We start from the raw sequence: 24,061 nt of genomic DNA on the forward strand, positions 1-24,061 counted from the left end.
ATGAATATTAGGCTAACTGCCCTGAAGAGTCTTTTTAAGCCAATAACCCAAGGTTGGAATCAAACTCTGCACCTTGTATATGTAAGTTGGAAACTTGATTTGAGTATACTGTGCCCTTTTTAAGGTTTAGTTTACTGTGCCTCTGTCTAATAGTGACACGGGAGTAATTCCTGGGACAAACCTATGATCCCCCATCCACCTATCAAGATTCTTCTTGAAGAGATTCAGTGAGGTGCTCTGCCTCACATGAACTGGAATTCTATTCCAGAGCGAAGGGAGTCTCTGGGTTATGAACCTGTCCCTCCAGCAAGTTCTATTTATTTCTGTACTGAGGTTCAAGTCCCTTGAGCGTGTGGCTCTAAGGGATTTAGATTTACTGAGGTGGAGCATGTCCATTAATTCTCGATTTGATATAGCTTTGTATGTCAGGCATAGATCGCCTCGAAGTAGGCGGTATGCAACTGAGTAGAGCTGGAGTTTTTTTAACTGAGCAGCATATGGCATCTGTTTGAGACCCTTGATCACCCTTGGTGAGATACTTTTGGGGTCTTTCTAATTGCTGCAGGTGTCGGGTAAGGTACATCCCAAAAGGGGCATTGTATTCTATGATGGGCCTGATGAGGGATGAATAAAGGGGCATGATTACCTCTCTTTTTCTAGATGTGAAACCCTTCGTGATGAGGTGGGCTATGTAGAAGGTCTTTCTAACCACTTTGGCAATGTGGTTTTCAAAGGAGAGATTGCTATCAACATGGGTCCCCAGGTCCCTAATAACTTTCTCTGTACTTAATGGGTTTCCGCTTATGTGGTAACTTGTGGGCACATTGTTTTTGCCAAAGGGTATGACTATACATTTTTTGGCATTTAGCTTTAAACCATGGTGCTGGCACCAGTTATCTGTCTCTGTGAGACCTTTTTGAAGGATGTTTGTATCAGCTGGAGAGTTGATTATGGCGCCCAGTTTGCAGTCATCTGCGAACTTGGTGAGCCATAGTCCTCCCACGTTTGCCTGTACCTTGGAAAAGTATATACCGAACAAGAGTGGTCCCAGGACAGAACCCTGTGGGACACCACTTGTGACCGGTTTCGAGTCTGACATGGCTCCAGCAACTCTCACTCTGTGGGTTCTGTCTTTGAGCCAGTTTGTGACCCATCTTGTGACATAGGGGTTTATATTTAAGCTGGATAGCTTATCTATGATGCCCGAGTGGAGTATTGTGTCAAATGCCTTTGCAAGGTCCAAATAGGCTGTGTGGATTACCTTCCCTTCATCTATGGCTTTGGTGACTGTTTCAAAGAAGTCAACCAGGTTCAAAATAGCCCCCTTGTTAGCTAACCATTATTCCTTCTTAGCCTCTTATTGTCTTTTCTATTTCTCACTTTTCCTGCATTACGTCTTCCTTTTGATGACTTCCTGCATTCCACCACCAGCTTTCCTTGTGCACCTTATGCCCATTCCTGGCTGAGCTGCATATCTGTTCTATAGTCCTCACACATGCTGTTTTGAGCCATTCTTTTTCAACTCCACATATTTGGTCTTCTTCCTGAGGGGCTAAGAACCCTGAGTAATTCCCTGAGCTCCTGTGCTTTCTCTGAAGTTAACCTCCAGGTCCTTAGCATAGTCTCTGTTTACCTTAGAGCTTTCTCTGACCCTTGCTTTTAACTGATTGTGGTAACCAGTGGGCCGACCACTGGGGATGACTTTGCGATTTCTGATTCTAATCCAGTACCCTTTCCTTACTAGGAAGAAGTCTACCTGAGCTGCATGTTGGCTATTCGTATGTGACAATCTCTCTTTCTGAACCGTGTTGGTCACCATTAAGCCATTTGCCAGACAGACGTCTAGAATAGTCTCTTCTTGTTTATTCCTGTGGATCCTTGTGGATCCAGACAATCCTCGTATTTTGTGATCTGCCTGCTGTCTGTCTGTGTGTGCCAATATGTGCATTCAGGTCATCAGTTGTCAACACCAAATCATACTGTCCTGCTTTATCAAGTAAGTCCTGCAACTGCTGTCTGAATGCACTCTTTTTCTCACTATCACAACTTTGCTGTGAGGCATAGACTGAGTTTATGAAGACTGCACTGTACTAACACTGGAGTCTGATTGCCATGAGTCGGTCATTAATTCTGATGACATCCCTCCCTGTCTTCTGAAGCTTCTCCCTGACCAAAATTCCCACCCCATCTCTAGTCAGTCGTCATACTTTGATGTCTCTCATCTTCTGCATGCATGCATGTAGATATAATGTGCAAATGTAGGCTAAGACATGAGAAGTGAAAGAGAAACAAGAAAAGGAAAAGTAGTAAGAAAAGAGTAGGAAAGGAACTATGTCTGTAAACTATAAAACAGAGGGTTGCCATTGATATATATTACATCTATTGGGAGTTAAAGAATCTGTTAATATACCAAATAAAGATTATTTCCTTCCTAAAGAAGTTTGTATGAAAGTTCTTGTTCTTATTCATTAACCCTAATAAAAAATGTTCCTATTGCAGATTCATAGGTTCATAGATGAATATTAGGCTAACTGCCCTGAAGAGTCTTTTTAAGCCAAGCCAATAACCCAAGGTTGGAATCAAACTCTGCACCTTGTATATGTAAGTTGGAAACTTTAATCATTATGCCAAACCTACCCAAAAAAAAAAAACAACTTTCTCTCTTTACCTATTGCTTTTTTTGTGAGTGAAATCATCCCAGTTAAGATGTAATGAGATCTTAAAGTGGTCTGAAAATAATCTGGTTTCTGTAATATTGTTGACTGCAAAACAATATGGCTTGACATTAAAAAGAAATTCATTCTCGACCAGGTTTTGTGACAAAGTGAAAAACTGGTAAAAATTTCTAAATTTGTAGTCAAATATAGTAATGTCAACTAAGTCATATTTAATACAAATGTTGAGATTCAGCATAGATCTGCTGTATTTTAATTTTAGATAATGTATCTTTGTCCAGGTGTAAAACAGCATTCAAAACCCACCTTTAATAACACAGTGGTGCTTAAAATCCTTTAATATTTTAAATACCTGGGTTAAGAAATCCACTTGGGAGGAAAAAGGGGCATGCTATTTAAAAAGAAGCAAAGATTTATCAAACATGTCACACAGCTAACTAGATAACATTTAACTTTGGGATCAGCCATGATTCCTAAAATGTCTTGAAGTGAATTCTTAATTAATATAGCCATTCCAAGACTTTTCCTACTAATTCCCCTTGCTACCTTACACGCAAACTATTTTGTTAATGTTATTCTACTGATCCTTTTCCAAGTGTGTTTCTTGGGCAAAAATATATTGACCTGGGGAGTTATATTTAAGCAGTGTTTTGGAACCCTTTTGTATTCTAATAATCACTAACCACTTTCTTCATGGTTTCAAATGTAATATCAAATATGTTGACATGTGATTAAATGCTTAGACATTACATAGGAAGGCACTAAATTATTTTTAGATATAACAACTGAAAGTGTTAATATTTTCATTGGTAGAGTTGAGTATAAGAGAGACATCAAACATGAAGAAAGGTGTACAAAATGCAGCAGACTAACTGATAAACCTGTCTTAAAAAACTGCAAGACAGGTAATGGGGATCACCATCTCAAGTATTACTAAATAAAATATAAGGAGATATTAACTGTAACAGCCCTAGAAAAAATATAGTATCAGCTAACCACTGCCATGACCTAAACTTAATACCTCCAAAATGTCAGCTCCTAAGATAAAATATAGTAAAATACTAAAAGGGAAGAGCATACTAATATAATATTTAACAAAAATAAATAATCAGTATGCTGTTAATTTCAGCCTATAGGTACTACTATTGCTAATACTGAAATTCTTAAAAATGGTAAGAGAAGACATAATTATGGCACTTACTAGAATGACATACATTATCTAACTGTATTTGTTAAGGTGCCCAATATGAATCTAGTAAGTAGAATGTGAACCCACCTTTCAAGTAAGAGCTATCTGTACTTCAAAAAATTTAATAATGCACATAAATTTTTTAAATGGGTAAAAAGTTATCTCTATGTAAAAAATGACAAGAAATTGTATCCAAATTTATAGAAAAAATAAGTCCATTAAGTTTCCAAACAAGGAAAGACTTCTTGGAGACTGGGTTTAATCGTTCAAGGTGAAACAAAGTATGTGACCTGAAAACAACTCTGACAGAAACTATTTATAGTAACCCAAAATTGACCAGACTGTATCAGGTAGAAGTGAAATTCACACTGTCCAGAAATGCCTTTTCATTTCCTTGGCATCCCTAAGCTAGAACTTGAAGAATGTAACCTGGAAATAGTGTCAACCAGAAATGTTGTTCATCACCTTAAGCTTGACTAATCATTAACAGGAAAATGAAGTTCATGTTGCACAGAAAGGGCTATTGTTTTTCATGGCAACCAGTAACTAGTACATGCCACTCCGCATCAGTGAGTTAATAGCACAATTAACAATATAACATATAAAAACAACAGGAAACCACAACAAAGTCCAGAAAGCAAGACTAATAATGAAAGGCCATGAGAAATTATTTTAATGCTTCCAAGGACATCCAATCAGGAGTAATGCAAAAAGATTATTTAAATAAGTTTGGCATTATAATTTGGACAAGACATTTGGTATCTCATAGAGTTGTAAGTGAACATTAATTAAGCAGGATATATAATTTGGAATTTAATACCTCTTTTAATAAGAAATGCACAAGAAGGACCAGCTTCTCTCTGGAAAGGTTGATCAGTAGCAGTAAATCATGTATAATCCTTTGATGATTCCAAATGCAGTTAAAATCTCTTTTCTTTTTCAGTCCTCAATATTAGCTGAATATCCTAATAATTCAAAAATGTATGTAAATTGACCTAAAAAGAGTCTGAGATAGTTTTGTTTCACAATGAGTTCTCTCAATGATAATTGCATTTTGGGTCTTAATTAGAGAAGAAAATATACTTTTATTGTATCCTTAAGTACTGATTGATCAAATTTCTCCGAAAGGCCACAGATGATTATATTATTTCTCCATCTTTGGGATATCAGGTCTAAAGATTTGCTGTAAATCAATTGAGTGAAAGTTCGATATTTCTGTTAAAGATTCAAGTTTGTATTCACAAACCAATTATCTTTCTTCTTAATTTTCATTCATTTAGAAATATCTGAAAGAGATTATTTTGTATTGACTGGTAGGAGATGTTATTTATAGCATTCTGTAAGGGTAGTAATGCTATTTTCAGTTAATTAATGGCAACATTTTCTTCCATTTTAGATTTTCAGGATCATTTCTTATCTTCTTACACTGATGATTTGTACTATTTACTAGTGTCCTTTTCCAGTGATAAAAGTGAAGAAAATTATGTTTTAATGGTCTGATCTTCATAAGTAATTATTGTTGTATTTTATGTAGAGAAACACTGTTTACTACAGAACTGACATATTTTTTATTCTGTAGATTGATGTGAATCTGCAGCAAAACACACAGAGGAAAGCTTTTGCCCTCCCATGGTAGGAAAGAGTTAATTTTTTAAGACTTTCACAGAATTAGTTAAGCACAAAAATCACATAATGATGCTTATTGTGGGATTGACTTGGATTTGAAGGGCATTTTCAGATTTAGTTCTCCAAAAATAGTAAATGCAAATTAATACAGTTGTGAGTGAGAGCTGCTTATTCATCTGTATTCCAGAACAGCCCTATCACATTGTTTGTGTTTTCTAGTTACTCAAAAAGATTGAACTAAGTGTACATGTAGTCTATACTTTCTAACAACCTTTATGACCCCCACCAATGTTTAAGGCTGCAAGAACATCTGTAGGAAAACTAAAATTAGGAGGAAGGTGGTATGAGTTATGCTTCTCTTGTCTGTTTACTCATAATGATGTACACTTTGTGTAGGTGTTAATGAATCCCAGGCTATTTCTAATTTGGTGCAATTGTTTAAACTGTAGAATTGTTATTGCTTTATATTGTATTATTTTTGAAGATTGTAAAATTATTGTTCTTAAAATGATTTGTAATACTTTGGAGCTTTTCTCCCATGGGCCTCCACTGAAAATGAGCACATACCCAATTGGACTTTCATCAATTGACAATAAATAAATACTCTCTTATATATTTATATATATATATATATTTATATATATATATATATATATATATATATATATATATATATATATATATATATATATATAAAATGGGTCTACCTGATAACACCGACATGCTAAAACACCGACAACGAAATCACAGACACCACAAAACCGAAAGTTCAAAAACACAAAACTTCACATGCCCGACAAACCACAATCCCGACAATCAACAAACAAAACAAATCCCCTGTCCAAAAAGCACACACACAAAACACAAGCACACCAAAAACCTTACAAACCTACACTAAACTGTACATACACAACTATCTATGCACTAACCTTAACCCAAACCCTAAACCTAAGGTCTGCCAATATCGCACACTCACCTAACCCATGCCCTAACCCTAACTCACTTAACCCGCCCCTAACCCTACAGTCTGTCACTATCACACACTCACCTGACCCGCGCCCTAACCCTAACTCACTTAATCCGCCCCTAACCCTACAGACCGTCACTATCGCACACTTACCTTAACATGTCAGTGTTCTCAGCATCGGGATTTTCAACTGTCGATTATCTCCATTGTCAATCTTCCGGTGTCGGTGTTCTCATCATCGGCGTTGTGGACTTTCAGCATTATCAGGTAGACCTATATATATATATATATATATATGTATGTATATATATATATATATATATATATATATATATATATATATATATATGTGTGTGTGTGTGTGTGTGTGTGTGTGTGTGTGTATATATAGATATACAGATAGAGATATAAATATAGATATATAAATAAGTATATAGCTACACACACACACACACACACATATATGTGTGTATATATATATATATATATATATATATATATATATATATATATATATATATATATATATGAGTGTGTATATGTGTAGATATAAATATGTGATAGATATAAATATGGGTTGCTGGTAGCTCATCAAAAATAACCTTCATCAAACTCCAAATACAATAAATCAAAATATGGAATAAACATACTTTTAATTTTTTTGTGGGAAAACAAGCATCCCACACCCCAGATAAATTAAATATACCAATGAAATTGGACAATAAGCAGGGAAAGAGTAAAAGCACCTTATCTCTCTCTTTATAGATATATATATATATATATATATATATATATATATATATATATATATATATATATGCACTGGACAGTGCTAGCCAAGACAAAATTCAAGAATCCAAAGTAAATTCCAAAGTTTATTAAGCAACCTTAGCAGTTTCACTTAATGCTTTTTCAGGCAATAACAAAAAAGAAAACAAATCAGTTTAAATAATCCAAAATCAAAGTTACATGATAAAAAAAATAGTAACTATGGGCTTAGTGGATATGGTATTAAAATATAATTTTCTAATGTTTAATGGAGAGTATTACCAACAGATACAGGGAGTTTCAATGGGTGCAATATGTGCACCCACATATGCAAACCTTATATTGGCAAAATGGGAAGAAAAATATGTATTACATTCGGTTTTTAGTAAGTACTGGTCATTGTACCATTGCTTCCTGGATGATATAGTCATTTTTTGGACGGGCGTTATGGATAAATTTAATGAGTTTTTTGAGTATATAAATCAAACTACCGAATTTTTGAAATTTACCTATACCACATCTATGGATTCCCTACAGTATTTGGATGTTGAAGTTTATAAAATTAATAATAAATTGGAAACTAAAATTTATAGGAAAAAGACGTTTTGTAATTCCTTTTTAAATTTTTCTAGTGCACACCCCTCACATTGTAAAAAGAACATAGTAAAGGGACAATTTGTGAGGGGTTGTCGTATGACTAGTTTAAATGAAGATTTCCACATTGAATGTGTTATTTTAGAAATAATGTTTTACGAAAGGGGATATCCTAGAAATTTTGTGGAGAATATTAGAAAAGAGGTGGAAATGTGTAGAACAACAAAATTTAAACCTATAAAAGGAATTGGTATAGACAGGACAGGGATGACTATAAATAATAATACAAATGGAAGTGATGGTGTATATGAACAGGCCTTAATATTGGAATATAATGTTTCCAACTCGAGGATAAGGGATTTATTTATGAGAGAGTTTAGCAATTTTTCAATTTATTCAGATATTGGCAATATTAGCAAAATTATCCAAAAGTAGTATATAGAAATTCATTGAACATGAAGAAAATTTTGGAATCCAACAATACAGGGAGTAATGATAGTCTTTATGGTACTATTAGTGGGCGTAGGAATAATGGAACTTACAAATGTGGCCATTGTAAGCAATGTGAATTTGTAGTAAACAAGAGTGAGGTATACCTTAGTAGTAGGGGAATGGCTATAAATAGTAAAGGACATTATAATTGTGATACACAAGGTGTGGTATATATCGCTTTATGTGGAAAGTGCAGTTCTTTTTACATAGGAAAGACAGAGAGAGTCCTGAGGAGGAGAATCTACAAACATACATATGAAATTTCAAGACAAAAGGAAACAAATGCTCTATATAAACACACTAGGGAATGTATAGACTCAAAGTTTGCTTTCCTTATAATAGAAGAAGTGAAAAGAGAAACAAGGGGTGGATTATGGGAAGAATGGCTTGAATATAAGGAGTTATGGTGGCAAATTAAGTTGGAAGCCACAAAAACCCCAGGTTTGAATGAGCACATTTCATTAACCCCCTTATTAAAATTAAAAGCTGCAAAAGTTTAAATTTTAAATTGAACAGTAGGTGGCGATATTTTTACATCTCTAATGCACATTTATAAACATGAATGGTGTATAAAACAAAAATAATAATAAATGATTAACTCTCCGTTCATTCATGTATTTATATATTTTTAAACATATTAGGGGAGATCGTGACAATGAATTTTATTAATGTTTGTATGTGGAAGGATCTTAACAATATGTATATGGTAAATGAACTTGTTAGTTTTTTAACATAATTTAATTTTGATGTGTGTATTTAATATTAATGAGCTGTGGTAAGCCTGATTCGTTGATACAAAATGCACTTTACTGATATAGGTGGAATTATTTTTTAAAAATATATTTAAATGTCTTCAATTAAATTAACATGTTGTATCTGATGAAGTCCAATTGTAGTAGTGGACAAAAACGCAGAGTAAACTAAGAGCGTTAATGTATGTGGAGTTTGTGTACGTCGTAGTGAATCATTAAACACTAATTGTGGAATCTAACAGCTGGTGCACTTCGTTTCACCTTCCTTGCTTTGGTTTGTGGTTACTGGTTGTTTTGAGCATTTTGGTGCTTTTTGCAGATGATAAAATAATTCACATGATTAAGATCACATGATAAAACTAAATAAACTCAAACCTGTTGTTGTAAATGTTTTAACCAAGGTTTTAAAGAAATTATCTTGTACTAAGTCCCCCCCACATATAGATTAATTTAATCTTGATAAAATCAAAAACTTAAAATAGTGTGTTGAATCATGCTCATGAATATGTTTGTAAAGTGCATTAGTACATAATTTCCTATTGATATCTGACAGATGGCTACTTATATGATCCTTAAGTCTCCTATTAGTTTTCCCAACATAATACAGGTTCATAGGTAGGTACTAGGCTATTGGCCCAAGGGACTATGTAAGCCTAGCCAACAAGGTTCCCTGACTTACGCCACCCAAGAAAGTTATTTTCCTGTGCCACTGTCGAGCAGAGACACAGGAGTGATCCCCAGCGTGTATTTCCTATTTCCCATCCACTCATCACTTGCAATATGCATTGCAAGATTGACATGTGGCTAAATATATAATATTTCTTGTATCACAAATCCCAAATGTGCAAACATAAAGTCTTTCCAGTCACAGTATGAATGAAAGTCTTTTCAGTATTAATATCTACACAATGGGCACATTTATTACATTTAGAGGTCTCTGTCTTGTTAGTCTTAAATGAGAAGTTATTTATTGGCTGTCCCTTATAACATAATTGATTTTTATAGGTTCATAGGTAGGTACTAGGCTATTGGCCCTAGGGTCTATATAAGCCTAGCCAAACGGTACCCAGGCTTTTGCCAACCAAGAAAATTATTTCCTGTGCCCCTGTCACGCAGAGCCACAGAAGTGATCCCTGGGGTAAATTATTCTCCCATCCAATCATCAAGATTTTTCTTGAAGAGTGCTAATGAGGAGCTTTGTTTGATATAGATAGGTAGCTTGTTTCAGAGTATGGGACGTCTCTGGGACAGGAATCTATCCCTCCAGCATGTTCTGTTTATTGTGGTGACAAGGTTTAGGTCCCTAGAGCATGTAGCTTGGAGGGATTGGGATTTTTTTACATGGTGCATGTCCAACAGCTCTGGGTTTGACACAGCTTTGTATGTTAGGCAGAGATCGCCTCTGAGTAGGCGATATGCGACAGAGTAAAGCTGGAGTTTTTTGACACGGTCTGTGTAGAGCATCTGTTTGAGGCCAGTAATCCTCTTTGTGAAGTATTTCTGTGGCCTTTCCAGTTGTTGTAGATGTCTTGTGAGGTACATACCAAAAGGGGCATTGTACTCTATAATGAGTCTAATGAGTGATGAGTAGAGGGGAACAATGACCTCTTTTTTCCTGGATGAGAAACCTTTTGTGATGAGGTGTGCCACATAGAAGGATTTCCTGACTACTGTGGCAATGTGATTATCAAAGGAGAGTCTATTGTCCACCTGTGTCCGAAGGTCTCTTATCACACTTTCTGTGTTATCGCCTATGTGGTAGTTCATGGGTACAGAGTTTGTACCAAAAGGGATGACAATGCATTTTTTGGCATTGAGCTTGAGGCCATGGCTTTGACATCAGGCATCTGTCTCAGTGAGGCCCTTTTGTAGGATGTCCACATCATTAGGAGTTTTGATTATGGCTCCTAGTTTGCAGTCATCTGTGAACTTTGTTAGCCAAAGACCTTCTGAGTTAGCCTGTACTTCAGAGAAGTAGATACCAAACAGGAGAGGACCTAGGACTGAACCCTGTGGTACTCCACTTGTCACTGGCCTGAAGTTGGATTTAGAGCCTGTTACTTTCACAGTGTGGGTTCTGTCAGTGAGCCACTTGACAACCCATCTTGCGACATAGGAATTTATACCTAGTTTTGTGAGTTTGTCTATAATTCCAGAGTGGGGGATGGTGTCAAAAGCCTTGGCGAGATCTAGATAGGCTGTGTGAACCACCTTACCCTCATCTATGGCTTTGGTGACCTCTTCAAAGAAGTCTATCAGGTTTAGGAAACATGATCTGCCTTTTACAAACCCAAACTGGGTAGGATCCAGAATTTTGTCATAGTAGACAAATAATAATCAGAGTCAAGCACTACCGCACTACCACCTTTGTCAGCATTCTTAATAACAATATGCTCGTTTTGTAGTAAAGAGTTTATAACATCATATTCATTTACATTTAAATTATGAAATGACCTTTTTAGGCCATTTTGATACAGCAAATAAATATGTTCAACAGCCTTCTCAAAGGCTTCCATAGCTGGACTGCTACTAGGTATATATGTACTTTTCCTTCTTAGAGTAGAGGCATTAGTTTAATTACTGGCTCCATAAGTAATACTTAAATATTTTATCAGGTCTTTTAAATTTAACTTCAGTCAATACCTGCACATGTCAACAGTACAAGCTGGTACAAACAAAAGTCCCTTGTTAAGGACCGATGGTTCCTATTCATTAAGTTCATAGTCAGGAAGGTTAAAAACTAAATCATGTTTTAATGTTCTTTCACACATGGAGGTTTGTGCATGTTCTTCCCTCACTGCTGCTCATTGTGAAGACTCTTTTGCCATTCTGTAAATGGTAATGGTAAGATCTGCAGGTGAGGAAAATCCAACGGATCAAATGCAGAAATGATATTCGGATCAACAATTGTAACTGGTGGTTGTACAGTGTTATTTGACCCAGTCTCACAATATTACTTTCTGTTTGTATTGTGGAAGGCGGCTCCATTCTCTAAGTATCAGCTTCCACATGTGTATTAAGGTGAAAGACAAAAAAATATAAGAAATGTTAAAGATGTTGAATGACAACTTTGAAAACTGAAATAAACAAACTGAACAAAGAAATTAAGCATAGTGAGAGCCAAGATCAAGAATATTTATATAAAGATGTTGAGCATAACAGAAAACCATTTTATAAATAAATAAAATGTGGAAGGAGTAAAGACATACAACTTGATATATTGTGTGCACATTCTAAAATGTATTATCAAGCACAACACATTTTATATATCTATCTATATATATATATATATATATATATATATATATATATATATATATATATATATATATATATATGGGTCCCCTTTGAATGGTTGACATTTCACAATGTCAACATTCATATGGCCGACACCACATGATCAACATTTGAAGTGTCGACCATGGGAAACCGGCATCTCCCTACAGTGCGGAAAGGAAAGATTTTCACTTTCACACTGTAGTGCTATCTTGGAGTTGCTATATCTAAGCTCCAGGGGGGTGTGGGGGCAGAGAAGAGGGCAAAGCACCCCTGCTAGCAGCGTTAAGGTTTTTTTTTTTTGTGTTTTACTTGTCATTTCAAATGTCGATCATATGGTCTCGGCTGTATGAATTTTGACATTGTGAAATGTCGGCCATATCAAGTAGACCTATATATATATATATATATATATATATATATATATATATATATATACACACACTTAAATCTTATGCAAAACAATCTGGATCCATAAAGAGGGTGATAAGTTGTCCTAGTGACATCTATGTAACCTCAGATACTGAAATCAAATTAGATATATTGAAAAAGAACTATGCAAATTGGATCCAAACAAAGCACAGGGATGACACAGAATTAGTAATAATGACCTGAGAACACTTTAGCAAGAACTTACAGTACCATTAGGGGTCCGAATGGAGAGATGAAAATTCAAAAAGCAAAGGAGAGTAGTAGTGCTGAAATTGAATTCATCCTCAAGTCTTGGTGAGGTGGAACCTGTTTTTCTTCAAAATCTCACCAAGCTGGCACTGATATATAGACTGTATTTATATAGCATATATCATGGACAGAAGTAGGTCAAACATTGAAAAAGACAGCTGGGTGCACAAGACCCAGGATAAAAAAGTGCCCAGTTCTGGTAAGTGTATTGTTGCTGGGACTAGAAAAAAAATGACAGTGTAGAATCCTCAAAATACGGAAACATTTGTACAGTGGGGTCAGGCCAGGACCAGGGGAGGATGCCCCCCCCCCCCATTGTAGAAGGAAGTAGCAGTCCCCAAAAGTCACAAAAAACTGATGGGCCAAAGAAGATCCATAAAGATAATAGAGTGGACTACTGAGGATAAGAAAGAAATTATGTATTGTTATTATGCAAAAAGCCCAGAATTTCCAGACACAAGACATACAAAAAGATTGAGAGAAATTAGAGGAAAGACAAATACTTCCACAAGAAAAAACTGTCAGCTTCAAATAAAATTTGTGGTCATTAATACAACAGATTTTTGAAAAACAGTATATTAACCAAGAAACTTTGATCTGTTTGGAAAAAGAAGCATCCGAGGAAGTGCGAAAATATAAGCAAGAAAACCTAGATATTGCTGAAAAGTATAAAAATGAAATATGGATGTGGGAAAGAAAGTGAGATTTGATATGGTGCAATATTTATGCAAAGGCAAAAGCCAAATTAATTAACATAAAGAAGGCAGTCCCAAAGATATTTGAAGAGCATCCAGACATAGAAATTTCACAGTAAAAACAATAATATCACAATGAGGGAATCTATGAAAGCAGATTAGTAAAGCAGAAATGAAAAAAAATAGAAGCGGAAGTCATGGAGTGCCTGGAAAGTGAAGGATTTGATATAGAAGTTCTAATACAGGATACATTACAGCATGAGGGAACAAGTCCACAAATAAGGAGAAACAGGAAGATCAAGAGATGTCTAAAGATGAACTATGGACATGGGAAAGAAAAAGAGAGTTAATATGGTGTAATATCTATGCATAGCTGAAAGAATAACTAATCAATATAAAAACAGCAGCACCAAAGATATTTGAAGAGAAATACAGGCAATCAAGACATGGAAAACTTCACAATACAAGAAATAAGAAGACAGAGGAAAAGTAGAAAAAAAGATCAGTAATGGAGGAGTTAAAGAAATAGAAACTGAGGTTGTGGAGTACCTGCAAAATGAAGGATTGAGTGTAGAAAATCTAATTCAGAAAGCACCACAAAAGGATAGATTAATGAAAATCCAAATTAGGGGCAAACCAGTGGAATGGGAAACAATTGGTCAGGTGCCATATGAAGATATTTTTGAGCCTTCCACAGGAAACAAGTATAAACATTCACTTGAAGCTGGATGGCAAGGGAAGGAACAGGAAACTGTGGAAACTCTGACACAGTCAATGTTGAGGAGTGATAGGCCGGTGAGTTCTCATATGACAGAGCAACATATGGCACAGGATGACATTGAAGAGAATGTGCCACAGGAAGATGCTACAGAACTTTCTATATAATGCCTGCAGGAAATGGAAAACAAAACTTGTGCCTTCAGTTTAGAAGAAAATGAGCTAAGAGAAGAGTTGCTTGACTTAATTGAGATAGACCTATTAAGATCAATGAAAGAAATAGATTGTGGAAGGTCAATAAATCCCAAAATGTCAGAAGTTTGATAAAACAAATGAACACAATAATTAGGACTGCCCATAGAGATCCATGCAATATCACAGAAGTAAACAAGATATATTACTGTGCAGCTAAATTAATAACTGATAAAGTTCTAACACAAGAACACAAGGTAGTGAGGGCGAGAAAGAGGAAAAATCAAATGCCATCATGGGAGTATTAAACAGAGAAAACAATCAATAAGACAAGAAGTGTCACTGTTAGAAGAGTATAGAAGAGGGAACAGATCAACTAAAATACTAAGAAAGATAGATGTGATAAAAACAATGCACAGTATTAGAACAAATCAGGATCTATCATGCACTATTGCAAATAAACTAAAAATCTCAGCACAAGCAGAAAAACTTAGAAGATACACAGATAAATACAAAGGAAAAGTACAAACTAAGAAATGAACTGATGACCCTTTTATAGAGAATTGGGAAACAAAGTAAAAGGAATTGAAAGACCACCAAAACAGAAAAAAATAGATACATTATAGGGAAGTATCTATGAAGATCCTGTGGAACAAAACAAAGATGATAAATGGATAGAAGAAGTAAAAGAAAGAATAGGAAGTTTAAAGGTACAAGATATGAAATGGGAGGAAGTAACAGCCAAAGAGATTGAAACAAAGTTAAGAAAATCCTCAGATTGTAAAACCCCAGGCCCAGATGCAGTACCTAACTTTTGGTTTAAAGTATTAACATCTTTGAATGAAGATTTAGCCATGAGTAAGAACTATTTATATGCACACCCCAAACAGACACCAGCCTGGCTAACAACAGGAAAAACAATGCTCCTACTTAAGAGTGAAACTGCAAGCTACCCTAAAATTTACAGACCAATAACTTGCCTTCTAATGATGTATAAACTGTACATAGGAAATGATGCCGACAGCGTCTAAAGTAATTTAGAAAAACTCAATTATGGCACTACAAGAAAAGGGCAGTAAAAAAAGTTATATGGAATAAAGGATCATTTGCTGTTAAATAAAGTGATAGTGGAGAAATGCAAAAAGGGGAAGAATTTAACTGCTTAACCACCTTTTCCCATATAAACCTAATCTCAATGTACCACATAGTATAATGCAGTGCAATCACTTTTCTTATTTTTTTTTATACCTACATCGACACACGTGTATGAAATATTCATTATGTTAAGTATCATGTGTACCTGTAAGAGAAGTGTTATATTGTAAGTATTATATATACCTTGTTAGGGAAGTATTATATTGTGACTACCTGCATATGAAACTATATGCTAATGTTTCTCATCAGGTTTTTGCTATATGTTATCTTATGCCATCTATTAGGTATTACCAGATATATGTGTTATATAACTTTTTGATGTCTACCTGTTAATCTATGTAATTTTGTTTGGAGCTTTTCTCCCTGGACCTCCGCTGAAAATGGACCTGTGTCCAGTCAGACTTTCCCAGTAAACAAATGTAAAATAAAATAAATAATTTAAGTATGGCATGGATTGACTACAAAAAAGCATTTGATACCACCCACATTCATGGATAAAAGAGTGCTTAAAAATGTATAAGATACACCCTACACTGATCAACTTCATTACAGTAACCATGAAACAGTGGCAGACCACTTTACAATTAAGCCATGATAAAGGACAAATTATTATTCCAGGGATAAAAATTCTAAAGGGGATACTCTCTGTCACCACTGCCTTGCCCTTAACCTATTAAGGTGTCTACTTAACAGCTTAGGCCATGACTATAATTTGGCTCCTAGAAAACAACAAAGTGTAAAGACTTCTCATCTTCTCTTTTTCAATGATTTGAAACTATATAGCTCATCAGATGAACTGAAAGTACAACTGCAAGTTGTCAAAACTTTTTCAAATGATATAAGAATGTCATTTGGTCTTGAACAATGTGCAAAAGCAACCTTTAAAGCAGGAAAACTGCAGCACCAAGAAAACATCACTTTAGGACAAGAATGTGAAGAACCTGAGCAAGAGGGAGTGTATAAATATTTGGAAACTGATAAAACAACAAAACATGAAGAAATGCAAATAAAACTTAGTAAGTAGTACTTTAGAAGACTTAAATTAATCCTGAAAACAGTGTTGACATCTAGGAACAAAATCCAAGTTATAAACCCATTTGCTCTTCCTGTCATAACTTACATTTTTGGAGTGATTGACTGGCCCCAAAATATGTTGGATAGATTAGCAGGAGAACAAGAAGAATGCTTCATGCTCGCCAAATAATTTATAAAAATTAATGCATACCAAAATTGTATATATTCCCTGCCCCGAAGGGTACAGTTCTGCAATTATGTGACTCTACACACTTTGCTGACCTCACAAGACCCAAATGTAGTGAAAGTTTTGAAACATGAGGAGAATAAATCTAAGATGACTTCCCTGTTTAGCCCAGCAGAAGCATATCAGCGTCAAGCATGAATAGAAATCGAACCAGAAGTCGATAAAAACCAAGCTGCAACTGAATGTCCCACAAAACAAAAGAAATAATATAAGGAGAAGGACCAGATGAGAAGGCAAGAAATGTGGAAAATGCATAAATATAGTTCCAAGTATACAAAACTTCTGGAAGAACCTCATGTTGATCAGGAACAAACACAGGAATGGTTAAGGATAGGCAAATTCAAACCAAGAGATGAAAGGTTAATATTGGTGCCACAAGATAGTGGGCTACGTACACGTTGGTTTACAAAGTCCATTGAACATGTGGGAGAAACAGACAAATGTAGGTTTTGTAAAACCGAATTGGAAACAGTTGCACACCTCATTGCTGGTTGCAACATACTAATGGCAGAAGGACTGCATACCAAAAGGCATAATAATGTGGCAAGACTGTTGCACTGGGGTTTGTGAAAACATTATGATAGTGAAGTGGCTGAAAAACACTGGAAACATGAGCCACAAAGCATCATAGAAAATGATCAAGTCTATATCACATGGGAGCATCCATTACCAACAGTTCAAAAGATAGATGCTAGAAAACCGGAAATAATGGTCCAAGAAAAGAAGACAAAAGTAGCATTGATCATTGAAATCACCACACCCTGTAACTACAGTGTCCTGAGTACAGAAAAACACAAAGTCATAAAATATCAGGATTTGCAAGCAGAAACATGTGCAATGTGATGTGGAAGAAAGATACCTAGATTGTTCCAATAGTAGTAGGAGCAATGGGTCTTATAAAAAGGAGTCTACAATCATATTTAGATATGCTACCAATATATGTAACTCCATACGAATTGCAGAAGGAGTCATTACTGGGTACATTGTGGGTGCTGCAAGGAGCACTTTTGGCTGACATCAAAGAGCGAAACAATACTATTTTCATGAACTTTAATCCTACTTTGACTTAGGAGTCGGGTCTATTCCCATCATGGTATTAGAAACCCAAAAGATTTTGAGGAATTAAAAAGGGAGATACTATTATGTCTATTATTTACTTGGTCTTATAAGTATGGGGAGATTAAGGGAAAGGAGGACAAACCCTTAAGTCTACTTTCATGTTGTGGAAAAATAATGGAGGATGTAATATTGGATAACTTGTTGTCAGAACTGGAGAGGTTGGGACTTGAAACTGTATGCCGGATTGCATATGTTGAAAATAGATCTATTACCACCTGTAACATGATGTTCTAGAGCAATATAATATCAGCTATAAATGAAAAATTGTGCCGTGATGTAACCTATATAGATTTAACTTCAGCAGTTGAACAAGTCATACACAAAACTCTTATTAATAAATTAGAACTAGGTATTGATGTATTCTTGATGAGATGGATAGGTGCATGGTTTACAAACTTGACATGGCAAGTATTGTACAGCAATTGGATAGAAGAAGTTCTTCGTTATGGTCAAGGTGTCCCACAGGGCTCTGCCCTGGGCCCATACTTATATAGATTGTATCTTTCAAACCTATGTTTTTCATCTGAGGTGTTCTACAGTCTGTATGCAGATGACTTGAAATTGGGTAAACCGATTTCATGTGTTACAGGTAGGGCATGTTTACAAAAGAACTTAACTAAATTGACCATCTGGGCACAGGAGAATAATATGCTGATAAATACATCAAAAACTAAGCATACGAGATTTGGAAGACATAAACTGAAAGGTCAATATTTAATATAGCAAACTGTAGATTTAAGGACCCAGCTTTAACATTTTCTAACCATATCAACCAATTGGATAATATAGTAATAACCCACGCCTGGGTATGGGTAATGCTGGATTTACCCACGGTTGGTGTGGTTTGATCACGAGGGCGAAGCCCGAGTGGCCAAACAAAGACGACCATAGGTAAATCCAGCATTACCCACACCCAGAAGTGGGTTATTGCTATTATACAATGACATTATTTAAGAAAAAAATACTTACTTTTCTTAAATAATGGCATTGTATAATGCCTCCTTCCCAGCTGTCTGGTATTCTGTGGCAGTTCTGATGTACTGCGCATGCGTATGCTTACGCAGTACATCAGAGCTGTGGGTGGAAGCAACGGAGAAAGCAAGATCTCCTTTGCTTTTTACAGAGCTGTCTCGCTATGTTAAACCCATTTAACATAGCAAGGCAGCTTTAACAAAAGCAACGGAGAAAGGAAGATCTCTGTTCCTTTTTTTAAAGCTGTCTTGCTATGTTAAGCTCCTTTAATATAGCGAGACAGTGTCTAAAAAGCAACGGAGATCTTGCATTCTCCGTTGCTGCAATAAATTACTTATACTAATGGAAAAAGTCCAGGCGACCAGACCTTTTTCCATTAGTATAAGTCTTATTTACAACATGCATGCTGACCAATCAGCGTGCACGTTTTGGAATATTAATGGGGGGGTTGTTGTATAATGGTAGTTATAGAACTATAGGTTGAATAAAATATTTATAAAGTCTAGGAAATCAGAAATGATGAAGTCATTATTTGTTAATTACATTAGACCCAAACATGAGTACGGAATATTAATATGGAAACCTTATAAGAAAAAAAGCATAAGCAAACTGGAAAGAGTACATTGGAAGTATACCAAGGGCATTCATGGATGTGAAAATTTTAAGTTATTATGAAACACTAAAATATCTGAACTTGTACAGTGTCTCATATAGATATTTAAGAGGAGTCATTATTTAGATATACAGTGTATTTAGAGACCACTATGTCTGGGAACATTTGGGGTTATCATAATTTAGTAGAGAATCATCAGACAACCTATGTAGAAAATTCTATAGGAATGAGAACTAATTATTTCTGTGGGACAGCAGCTAATGCATAGAATAGACTAGCATATTACATTTAAGCAAGCCCTTGTTTAGATATTTTTAAGAACAGCCTGGACATTTACTATGGGAACAACTGTTTTAGTGTATTGGCAGGCTAGAAAGGCATTGATGCTTGTGATCGAAATATCTGTATGAATGTACTGCCTTCCTCCTCCTCAGTGCCCTATGACCACAGCGGGTCAGACATCTATTCTGATCCCCCCTGGAGCTACTCTGATTTAGCTGGAGCTGGTTGTGGAATGTAAGAGCTTCCTGGGAGTCCAGGCCAACATCATAGCACCATTTGTTTTCATTATGTCCTAACCACCACTCCCCCCTCTTAGTGCAGTGTCATGGTGATGTTGAAAGGGCTGACAGGTGTGCAGTGAATTCATGTGCCATATCCTGCCTCAGTGTTTGCTCAGCCATGCCCACCACCCTTAGCCCTTCTTGAACCACACCTCCTCAGCCACTACAGGGAAGCCCACATTAGTGTGCACCCATCCCTCCACTGCCACTCTGCCAGATGCCAAAGCCACTAATCCAATCTGGATGACTGGGTATAGCTCTCTCTCTCTCTCTCTCTACACCACTGACATTGCCTAAGTTTCTCCTTTTCCTCACTGCTGTGCAAGATCAGAATTTGTATATTTATAGTCACAGGCTTGTGGGGGCTGCAGGAGAAGTTTGACCAAACCCCCAAAAACACTTTGGTGTTTTGGTGTTTATTTGGTTATTCATTTTAATGTTCCATGCTGTTTTGCAGTCTAATAAGTTTGATGTTATTGATAAAATGTTATGGAATCACATGTATACATATAGGTCTACTGAAAAAGAATGGATAACTTAAACATTGACATTCACAAGATCAGCTACAAAAGGTCAGCTTTGCAAATATCAACATGCTATTATGCATGTGCTGAGCAAAAATCTCAACACATGCAACCCAAATTAAAAAAAAAAACAGAATATTGTTTTTGCAGGGAGCAAGCCCCCATGCACTCATAGGTTCACGGGTATTCATTAGGCTAACAAACAGAAGGTCCTTTTTATGCCTTGCCATGCATCTCATATCTCTAACAAGATGTGGTACCCTTGATAGGTGTAAGCAGGGGCCTGGGAAATGAACCATTTACAGCTGCTTATGTCCACTGGAGACATAGGTGCCAAACCAGGGATGAATTTCCTGTTCTGCATCCAATTGTCCAAGTTACACTTGACTTGGTTAGTGAGGAACTGTGCTTCACATGGATGTGGAGCCTGTAATAGAGATGGGATAGTCTCTAGGATACATACTTGACTCTCCAACAGGTCTTATTTATATCACTGGCAATGTTTATGCCTTTAGAATAGGCAATTCTGGTACTGTTCATTTTGCAGATATGTAAGAAGGCCATCAGGGTAGGGTCTGACAATGTCTTCTATGCCAGGCATAGATCTCCCCTCAACAACCTGTAGGAAACAGAATGCAGGGATATGGCCCTGAGGCAGTCTGCATAGGAATGTGCATGCACTCCCCATGTGTCCCCACACCCCCTACTAATTGTGTATACTAACACTGAGATTGCATAATCTCTGGGAAAAGGGAATATTCCCCTATAAGAGGATTGTCGATCTCACACACCTGTTGACTAAACTGATGTTGGCTAAAGGGGGATTCCTCCATATTTAGTTTCCCCCATATAAAGGGAGATACTACTCTGAATCTTCAGCTTTTCAACAAAATATACTAGTTGGGAAATTCATTGAGAGTTGCCATAGCCGAATATTGTAGATGCAAAGACAATGAAGATCAAGAGTGTTGCTAGTCATGTAATTGTGGGTTTCGAATTTTAATGACAAAAATTTGGAATTTATGAAAAGCTTCAGCATTAGTATATGCATGTGTGTGTGCTTATGAGTGTCTGTGGGTTAACTCAAAAGTGCAGGCTAGGCAAGGAGATGTAGTTCATGTTGTGCTTCTGTGCTGCTGTATGCAGTGCATATCTGAATGGTTTGTGTAATGGTACTGTCATAGAAAGTGTTTTTGTAGATAAGTCGTAGGGTTGTGGTTAGGGGCAGGGTTAGGGTTAACATGCATTAGTAAGTATTTACTGCTCCCCTTTTCATCCTCATTAAAATGCATTTACCCTAACCCTAACCCTGTACCTTACGTTAGAAAAATCTACCCATAACTCTACCATTATTCATAGATGTGTGGATTTAGGAGTACAGTTTTGGTTAATGGATAGCAAAACAAAAATGTTTCTTCCTCTTGTAATCTTTTTTTGGGCAGAGTAGTTAGGTTAATGTTTTTCCCTGTCCATAAGGGATATGGGTGCCAGACTGGGGGTAAACTTATGATTTCCCATTAAATTCTCAATGTTTCATTTAAATATGGTCAAGGATGAACTCTGTTTTACATGGATGGGGAGCCTGTTCCATAGCATGGGGATCTTTTGGGACAAATGTCTGCCTCTCCAGCACATTCTCTTTATATCATCGGTGAAGTTCAGTTTCCTGGATCTAGTGTTTATTTTGCACATGTGCAAGAGATCCAGCATGGCTGGCTCTGAGGAAGCCCAGTAAGCCAGGCAAAGATCCCATCTCAGTAGACTGTAGGAAACCGAATTCAGAGATAGTTCATTTAAGTAATCAGTGTAGGACAGGGTATGCCCTAAATTCTCCTGGTAAGAAACCTTTGTGGGCATTCCAACTGTTGCAAGTGTCTGGGTATTTACATGATAAATGGGGCATTGCACTAGTCTGTTAAGGGCAAAGTTAAATGATACTACATCTTCCCTGAATCTGGAAGCCATATACTTATAAGTTGGGAGACATAGAATGATTTTTTTACTACCTTAGCTACATGTTGGGCAAAGGCCAGATTGCTATCTACATATGTTCACAAATCAACTCTTAGGAGTGTTTTATCAATTGAGTAATTAACATGGGTTAGACATTTCCCAAAAGGTATTATAATGCATTTTTTAGCATTCAATTTCAGGCCATGGCTTAGGCACCAGCCATTTGACTGTGTTAAAGCCTCATGCAAGATGCTGTATTTTTTTTTTTTGGGGGAGGGATCTGTAACTGCTCCCAATTTACAGTTGTCTACAAACTTTGTGAGCCAGAGGCCTTTAATGCTATCCTTGACTTCTGAGAAGTAGATGTCAAACAAGAGAAGAACCATCACAGAGCCCTGGAGTACTCTGCATGTGACCGGTGTCTTGGTGGACATGGTCTCAACAATCCTGACTTCAGTCAATTCAGCAAGTAATGTAAAGATTTATGCCTTGCTCAGAGTGCTTGTCAACAATGCCTGAGTAAGGTATTGCATTGACTGCCCTGGCCAGATCAAGATATGCATTATGTACTGTTTTTACCACCATTCATTCCCTTGAAAACCCGCTCAAAGAAGTCTACCAGGCTAAGTAAGCATGGTTTTCCCTTAATAAAGTTAAACTGGAATGGCTTCAGTGTCTCTTGGTTGCCAATGTCCTTGTTTATAATTTCCATGATAATTCAGTCCATGGCTTTACATATTAGGCTTGATAGACTGATGGGTCTCTAGTTCTTGGGTTGGGTGATAGTCTACCTTGTGGAGTGTACATTCATTTGGAATGCAGCTTGTTTCAAGGCTGTAGTTGAAGAGTGCCTCAAGTGGTCCTGATAGATCATGTTTTAGACTGCTCAGGAGGTCACCGGGGATATTGTAAGGACCCATAGCGGTAGAGTCCCTGCTAATTGATAGGGGAAGTATGTTGGATGGGGATTTCCCCAGAGAAACTGTGGGGGGTGGTGAAGTTTGACTTTATCAGCCAGTAAGTTTGCTAAGACACCCTAATCAGTGAAAGTGGTACCTTTCACCACCAGTCCAGAACACTGCTGTGTATTACCTTTAAGGCTCTGGACATAGCTGAAGAAGGCCTTGTGATTCTCCTTAGCCTGTGAGGTTAACCTGACCTTGTAGCTGATCTTGTTGGGCTTAATCAGACTTCTTAGTTTCTTGTTTAGTTGTATAATACAGCACTTGTCATTAAGGGAGTTGCTCTTACTGATTTTGGCTATGAGTTTTTTCCTT

The sequence above is a fragment of the Protopterus annectens genome, chromosome 7.part0, assembly GCF_019279795.1.
Source record: "Protopterus annectens isolate FY-2018-M chromosome 7.part0, PAN1.0, whole genome shotgun sequence".
Classification (NCBI taxonomy): domain Eukaryota; kingdom Metazoa; phylum Chordata; order Ceratodontiformes; family Protopteridae; genus Protopterus; species Protopterus annectens.